This window comes from Silene latifolia, chromosome X (assembly GCF_048544455.1).
Source record: "Silene latifolia isolate original U9 population chromosome X, ASM4854445v1, whole genome shotgun sequence".
In the NCBI taxonomy this organism is placed as follows: domain Eukaryota; kingdom Viridiplantae; phylum Streptophyta; class Magnoliopsida; order Caryophyllales; family Caryophyllaceae; genus Silene; species Silene latifolia.
Window position 1 is genome coordinate 5,122,313 of NC_133537.1, and position 8,856 is coordinate 5,131,168.

The 8,856-nt window shown below is 42.0% G+C and overlaps 1 pseudogene; it reads left to right on the forward strand.

Annotated features, from left to right (window-relative positions):
* Positions 1-2,053: 2,053 nt before the first annotated feature.
* On the forward strand, positions 2,054-3,728 carry LOC141623283 (pentatricopeptide repeat-containing protein At3g29230-like; annotated as a pseudogene).
* Positions 3,729-8,856: the final 5,128 nt, after the last annotated feature.

Here is an 8,856-nt window from a genome sequence, read left to right on the forward strand (position 1 = left end):
TAAAATTATCTTCAATGGAGAGCAGGTCAGTATTATTGGGATTATTAAAATGTACGAATCAGAGCTGGGCACTTCTCTCGATGCTCTCAATTCTGTACTGGATACGACTCGGTCATTACGTTATCTAGATGATGAAAATGAGCGTATTATTACAAGAATAAAAAAGGGAGAGTGGAACAAATTTTTTGGGGAATCGTCAATTGTGAAACAAGATTCGCCCATGTCGACGCTTGGGAAAGATGACACATTAACTGGAATTGGATGGTGTGTCTCTTCTTTAGATAGTTTTTCTTCTGAAAGTTTCGTTGGAAATAGGTTTCACTACTCTACACTAGCGAGAATCGGCGAGCAAGCGAGGCAATTGGGCATTAGGCAAACCCTTATTTGGGCGAAGGAATCGGGCTTTCTTCATCCGGCTCGTTTTTCTTCGGATTGTCTACAAGTCATCTTGCAGATCTTTGGGGTCGTTTCAAGAAGTCACTGCTGTAATGCTGTTATCTTGGATATTTTAGACTTATGCCCGTTTTTTCATTGTATAAGCTTTCGTTTTTTTCCTAGATCTTTGAACCGTCTTGCACACAACATTGCAAGAAGGGTTCGTCTGTTGTAATAGGTACCTTTCTTAATTATCCAACTGTCAAAAAAAAAAAAAAAAGACTAAGTATTATGTAATTTATGCCGCGCCTGTTTATCTTGCGTGTCTACGTCCTTTGTTTTAAATAAATTCAATTACTAAATATTATGAAATTTCTGTCACGTCTGTTTATCCCGCGTATTTGCATCCCTTACTTTTAAATACTTTCAATTATTAAGTACTATACGGTTTTTGCCACGCCTGTTTATCCCGCGCGACTACATCCCTTACTTTAAATACTTTCAACTACTAATAAGTATGTAACTAATAGATTTGTGTACCTCCTTAGTCATGGTTGTATGAAGAAACAACTATACAATAGAAGTTTGGAAGGTATAAATAAGTGTATTTATTTAATAGTAATCTTTGTTTTATAAAGAGTTTTTGAATTCAATTGAATTGATGGTGTGTTTGGGAACCTAGAATTGGATTTGAATTCCGGAATTGAGACAATTTCAGCGTTTGGGAGCCCCTAGAATTTGGAATTGGAATTGGACTCAATTCCCTATCAATTCCATCTTAGTTAAAATTTGGCACTCTCAAATTCCTACCATATACTAGTCATTTCAATTCCATCACGAGCACGACTTGATTACGTTTTTTTGTGATGCAAGTTTCATCGCAATTTTATTTATTTATGATTTTTTTTAATCGCAAATATTTTCCGTCACAAGATTTATTTTTTCCTAATAAAAAACTCAAAAAAAAAAATTTGGTGACTTCAACCCATACGTGACCCACCCAATTCCAATTCCAATTCCAATTCCAATTCCATGAGTTCCCAAACGCCAATGAGAAATTGAAATCCGGAATCGAATTCCATGTGATCTCCAAACGAATTTTTGGAATTGGATTTGGAATTGAATTCAGACATTTTGATTTCTACAATTGAAATCATAAAAATGAAATCAATTCTGGGTATCCAAACACTACCTAAGTGTATTTGGCTAATAATAATGCTCACCAACCAATTCAACCCAATCGATCAAGTTTAACCACACCTGACTTTATGCTGGCTTGAAAGAGGCCCCTAGTTGGATTGACTAAGGCCTAACCCCAGCCCAACAACCCGAATTTAGTACAAAATATTTATCTTACAAAATTCACTCTTTCCTTTTTAAGCCGTCTCTAAATAAGATTAACTTTTTACTTTTCTTTTGTCTGTAAGTATGATCCACATCATTTATCGGTTTTCATTTTTCTCCACGCATTAGTACCTTTATTCGGGTTGGGTACATGCTTAGCACGCCTTAGCAGAGGACCAAACTGACCCGGGGCAGCCAAACCATGCCGGGATATGTCACGGCGGGTCACGAGTCAAGGCGAAAGCTGACCGGACCCGCTACCGTTTAATTAATTCACTCCACGTTATTCCGTTCAACTAATTTCTGAAGTGTTTCACCACGCAGGCTTGCAGCAATGAGCACAGCATTTCGAACACCAGCCTTTGTATCAAGAAGGCGAAACTTAGCGCAAAAACTCTCAGACCTTCACAAATGCACTGATTTATCACAAATCAAGCAAATTTACGCGCAAATTTACAAGTCTAATCTCCAAGAAGACCCATTTATTGCACCAAAACTAATCTCAGCTTTCTCAAATTGCAATCAAATTAGGTTAGCAACTAATGTTTTTAATCAAATTGAATACCCAAATGTTCATTTATATAATACGTACTTTAATTAGAGCTCAAACCCATAATATACAGTATTCAAATGCAGTAATTACTTATGTTAATTTGCTTAAAGATGGTAACTTTCCTGATAATTTTACATACCCTTTTGTTCTTAGGGCTTGTAGTGGAATATTTAGTGTAAAAATGGTGGAAATGGTGCATACCCATGTTGAAAAATTAGGGTTTTGGGGGGATTTTTTTGTGCCAAATGCTTTGATTGATAGTTATTGTAAGTGTGGGGGTGGGGGTGTTGGGAATGGTAGGAAGGTGTTTATGTTTATGAAGTGTTGAGATGTCGTGTCGTGGAATTCGATAATTGGTGGGTTGGTGAGGGTGGGATTGGTGAATGATGCGCGCCGGATGTTTGATGAAATGCCTGAGAGGAATGTGGTGTCGTGGTCGACTATGGTTTCGGGTTATGCAAAGATAGGGGATATGAGGATGGCTAGAGTGTTGTTTGATAAGATGCTTGTGAAGAATTTAGTGTCGTGGACGATTATTATTTCTGGTTATGCTGTAAAGGGGTTGACAAAGGAGGCGATCTTTTTGTATGAGGAAATGGAGAGAGCAGGATTGAAGCTTGATGATGGGACTGTGATTAGTATCTTATCTGCTTGTGCTGAGTCTGGTTTGCTTGGACTTGGGAAACGGGTTACTTCCTCTATGGAGGCAACATGTTTTAGATGTAGTGTCGCAGTGACTAATTCGTTAGTTGATATGTATGCGAAGTGCGGGAATGTGGAGCAAGCATTAGCTATATTTGAGAGAATGACAAAAAGAGATTTGGTGTCTTGGAATGTCATTATGCAAGGTTTAGCGATGCATGGACATAGAGAGACAGCGCTCAAGCTATTCTATCGGATGGAACGAGAAGGATTTCATCCTGATAGATTCACGTTCATTGCGGTCTTATGTGCTTGTACTCATATGGGGTTGGTTGATAAGGGTGTTGACTATTTTTATGCTATGGAAAGGGATTATGGTCTTGTCCCTCAAATTGAACACTATGGTTGCCTGATTGATCTTTTAGGTCGTGGTGGGCGTCTGGAAGAGGCACTAAAAGTTGTGCGGAATATGCCCATGGAACCAAACGCTATTATTTGGGGCACTCTTTTAGGAGCGTGCCGGGTGCATAATGCTGTGGAACTTGGTGGAGAGGTTCTGCAGCATTTGATAAAACTTGATCCAGATGATACTGGAAATTTATCTACGTTGTCCAACATATACGCTACTGCAGGGGATTGGGATAATGTTGCAAACGTGAGACGTGCTATGAAAAGTATAGGAGTACAAAAACCTTCCGGTGCTAGTTCTATTGAGTTGAACGGCGTGGTCCATGAATTTAGGCCAAGTAGCCAAGGGATCATAACCGGGGAGGAATCTCATCTGCTGGAATTCCCGACAAACCGGGGATCATAACCTCTTCACCTGGTGTAAAACTGACACTAAGACGACTAACCATGAGCGAGAAGAATTTGGCTGAAGTAGTAATGACATTGTAATTATCAAAACCCCGTTCAGAAAGCGCCTTATTAATCCCCGAGGCAAACATAAGGTCAGAAAAGATGGCACTCGGCTGAGGGGAGAGCGCAACAAGTTGATCAACAAGGAGGTGTGCAGAACGAGAGACAAAGATCATCATCTGCAGAAAAAGGATCGGTAATGCCGGATTCAGACGGGTCAGTAGGAAGTACATGAAACTCAGATGAGGCAATGTGAGGGTGTGAGGATAAGAAAGAGTTGATTTGGGTAGTTTCGGCTTGAGAAAGCGTGGGCCGGATAATGATCAGGGTGACAGTGCAATTACTGGACGATATCATAGCGGCTAAGCGTAGGAAAGGGGTCAGGTGTCCGATTCCTGCGCTCGGACAAACGGCTACATGTGAGTAAGTAGGGAGTGCATCCATGTTTTTTTGTTGTTGCATCCCCTCGGAATTCTGTTCTACCGACATCTTGGACAAATTCTTCTTAAGAGTGTTGAACTCCCCCTGGTGAGGGCACTCGGACATTCGGTGCGGTCCTCTGCAAAGGAAGCACGCAAACGGCTTCCTAGCAGTCGACGCTTCAGAATTACTACCCTTAGAAGAGGTTGGAGTAGAATTCGTCGGACCCCATCTCCTATTATCACCTCCGGGACGGAACCGACTATTACCCGTAGAGGGAGGTCTTGCTTGTGAAGTCGTCCCTCCAAACCTTTGGTTGCCTCCGCCCGTTGCAGCGAATCCCTTCTTCTGGGAGGTTTCGCGCTCCGTGTAATAGTCAACTAGCCTTTCAGCCGCTGTCATCGCAGCTGAGAGGGACTCAGGTCGCTGTCGCATGATCTCTCGCTGAGCCCACTCCTTCAAACCATCAATAAACTGAAACACCCGATCCTTCTCGGTCATGTCCGCTATCGCCAACATACAAGCCGAATACGCTTTCACATAATCGCGAATCGAGCCTGTATGTTTCAAGTTCTTTAATTTCCTTCGAGCTAGGAAATCGGTGTTATCCGGGTAGAATTGTTCTTTGAAGAGTCGTTTGAAATCATCCCATGACTCTAGTCTAATGGTCCCTGCCTCGATCTCGGCATGTTTCGAGCGCCACCATTGTTTAGCGTCATCCGTTAGGTACATACTCGCGGTGCTGACCTTTAGACCTTCGTCGAGCGCACTCACTCGGAAGTATTGTTCCATGTCGAAGATGAAGTTATCAACCTCTTTCGAATCTCTCGCCCCACTATACTTGAGGGGTGTAGGCGGCTTCACCTTAGGAGTTCCACCAAAACTCCCGTCCGCGGCCATTTTCATCAAGGTATTGCACATGTTCTCGAGTTGCTCGACTTTATCATAGAGATAACCCATATCCGAGTTATACTCTTTAGGAATCGCCTCTTCGACGGCCACAAGGCGGCTCTCATGCCCTTCTATGGACTAGTCTACGGCCTCGAAGCGGGCAGCATGCCCCTTTACCGTCTCCTCAACTCCTTGGTGAGTATTCCCCAGACTCACAATGAGAGCCTCCAAGGAAGGAATTTTCTCGTCCATCAATTTCTCTAAAGCCGCCACTTTGGCCTTAGTATCACTTTTAGTCCCACTCGGTTCTACCGCCTTTGTTGCCATCGTATACAGCCGCCCGTCAAGAAGACCGGGCTCTGATACCAAATGTCACGGTCCGAAACTTTGAGTCGGGGCGTGTGGACAGCGGGCCGCCCACGGGGGCGCTTGGTGAAGGGGCTCGAAAACAAGCGTTTGCATTTTGTATGGAGTCGCCACCAATTTTCATGGGAAATTGGAACCGTTCGAATACCTCGTGTCATGTCAAGACACAAAGTAGTGACATGAACACTAAGAAATCGTTACCCTTAGCATTCTATGTCTAGAATGACTCTCGTGGATGTCAATGAACACGGGTGCTCACAGAGATCTGGAGTAAGGGGTGAGGGTACGTATTAGGAAGCTCTTTTGATCGAACACCTAATCCCGCCCGCCTCGATAGCGGCCTCTACTAATGATTAGGGAAGTTATTCGCACTTGATATATTGTCGGCTATATGCATGCAATGCAACATCCATAGATTAATCCTAACATGTGAGAATTTACTAAGTCGGTGAACAATTAAGTTAGCAAACAATTGATGTCGAAGTTGGGATTTAATGTTGATTTACATGTGGAAACATACAAATGATAAATGGAATACAATAACTACAATAATGAAAATTACAACGATTACATTGGATAGGCGATTTATGTCGAAAATACCTTTAAAACGGATGCTTTGAGAAAAAGAAATAAGAATAAAACACGACAGATCAGAAGGTGATAATACGAATATTAGTTGATTAATACGTAAACTAATTAGACTAGGTCAAGGCAGAAAAGGAGTTCAGAGACAGAACTCATCCTGGAACAGGCGCAGCAGGCACTGCGCCCTTTGGAAGAGGCGCGGCGATTCTTTGCGTCGTTCCAAGGGTGAGTTCTCGCTAGCCGGAGCTAAATCGCAAAACCGTTAATGTTAATTGGTAAATTAATGGATTGATTGCGATTTTAGACTCGGATGAAAGTTATTAGCAGATTATTTACATATGATTGAGGTCATAAAACAGTAAAACATGGATGAGACGGAAATAAACGGATTAATTATGTGAAGGGTCGATGTTAATGAGCGATTAATTAAACTAACTAACTAAACGAATTATTAACTAAACATGATGAATGACGACGGATTAATGACTAAACAAGTGAAAATATATCAACAATGAATCCCAGAAACTCAACATGAACGAATTGAATCTCTAAAACTCGAATTGAATTTAATGACGAAAAACCCGCAAATATTGATTATTTGGGATTTGAGTCGGATTTATGACGATTAAAACATGTTAATGATGATGGTTAATATACATATGAAATATTAAACTATCATGATGAAGAATTAACAGACGAACAAAACAAAAGAAATAAATTTGATACGAATTACAGAGGACGGAGGAAGAAGAATAGAAGCAGGAACTGCGGCAGCCTTACGAAGAGGCGCGGCGAGTGCTGCGCTCCTTCAAGAGAGCGCAGCGGTTGCTGCGTCTTTTCTCGACGTCTGTCTACTGGAAATCCGCAAAAACGGTTTTAAAGACGGTTTTAGAAATCGGTTTTAACGAGGTACTTTCGACATAAACCTTACAATTGTTATACAATAATTAAAATACAATAAACAAAAGAGAGATTAATACACCCTCAGACTTACATGTTGACGGAACGAGAAGAACTAAGAAGATCGATTAGTGATGCTCGACGCGAACGCAAGGAAAGAGTGCCCTCGAAAGAGGAAAACGATTTAACAAGTTGATTAATTAGACTGATTGAGTGTAGTGGTCAAATTGGTCGGTCATGCAACGGAGAGGCCGGTACCGGAAGATCCGAGCTTACGTGGTCGGAAGTCCAAGCACGTAGGCGCCAATTAGTAAGAACGAAGTCTAGAATGCAAAGGGAGAAGAGAAGGGCGGACACTCGCGTGAGAAATATGAGGAACGAAAGCTCCTATTTATACTAATCACGTGAAGGAATAGGGTTTCGGAGACTCTTTGGAAGTGAATCTCGGAAAGATATAAAAAAGATACGTAAATCATGCAAAGAAGGGCCTGGGAAAAGGCGCAGCAGCCACTGCGTCTCTTGGAAGAGGCGCAAAGACTGCTGCGTCTATTCCCCAGGAGGTTTCCTCCGCTAAGAAAGATTTCCGTGTTTAAGTTATGGTAGGACGGAATTAATTCGATTATCTTTAATATCTTATGTAAATATTACGGGATATTATTTGCCAAAAGATAAAATTTGAGAAATATGGAATAGAAATATCCTAACATTCCGAACATTCGACTCGGGATTTAACAGTTATCAGAAAATGGAGACGGTTTTTGACCCGGACTCCGAATGTACTCTAATTACTGTCAAAACGACCGTATCGGCACGTAGATGACAACTAAGAGGTTGACATTAATATTTGAGCAATCACTTGGCGATAATCTTACGAACTGTCACAAATCGTTCCGCGAACCAAACATGCGGCCCAATCATCACCGGGTGGTTTGCGGGAGGTGCAGAAACGAGGTGTCTACAGAGCCCCCACTTTGACTGAGGCTTGGACAAGGCGAAAGTCAAAGTATAGCCATCAGGTCAATCGAAGATTACAACCTGACGACTATGGCGACGCGAGGCGGCTCAAGGGGTCTGAACCAAGGACCTGTCGTCGGGAACATTTTAGAGTCTGTCGACTATCGGGGAGGGTCGTTTAAAGTCCATTAGACTACGTAAGGAAGCTCGCCAGCCATAAGAAGAGACCATACCTGAGACTTTTTTCTCGAGATGCTTCCGGAGGTGCATAGGAGCTAAGGGTAAGCGTAGGAGCTAAGGTTAAGACCTAAAAGATATGTAAGGATTGTGCTAGGGTGTGGGGCCCTAAAGGAAAGCATCGTCGGGAAGGAGGTCAAATATAAGTTCAACTTAAAGGGTAACCAAGGTTTGGGTGTAGGAACTCTAAGAAAATGATGATCCTAAAGGAATATGATCCTAAAAGGAAAAGGTGATTCTAAAGGAATGTGATCCTAAGGGGAAAAGGTGATCCTAAAGGAATATGATCCTAAGGGGAAAAGTATATGAACTCTAGGGAGTTTGGGAACCTAAAAGAAGCTAGGTGTGTGAACCTGGGTATATGAACCTAAAATACGGCTGGTATGGGAACTTAAAGGCTTGTGAACCTAAGAGGAATTGGGATCCTAAGGTTAAGTTTAGGAACTACTGGGTTACTAATTCTTGTTTTAAACGCGTGCGCTTAAGCTTTCTATGGTATGAGAACTCCAAAAGGATTTATGGGTTTATGAACCTAAGGATATTGGTGTGGGAGCTTAAAGGCTTGTGAACCTAAGGAAGGAGGCTTTGGTTTGGGAACTTTCGGAGAACGACACCTTTGTCGAACTCTATGAGGAAACAATAATATTGAGGGTAGCAGGACGTCGGTAGAAACTGTTGGGGAATCTGCTTGCGTCGGTCTCAAGCGAACTCTTGTTGGGGAATATATTGAC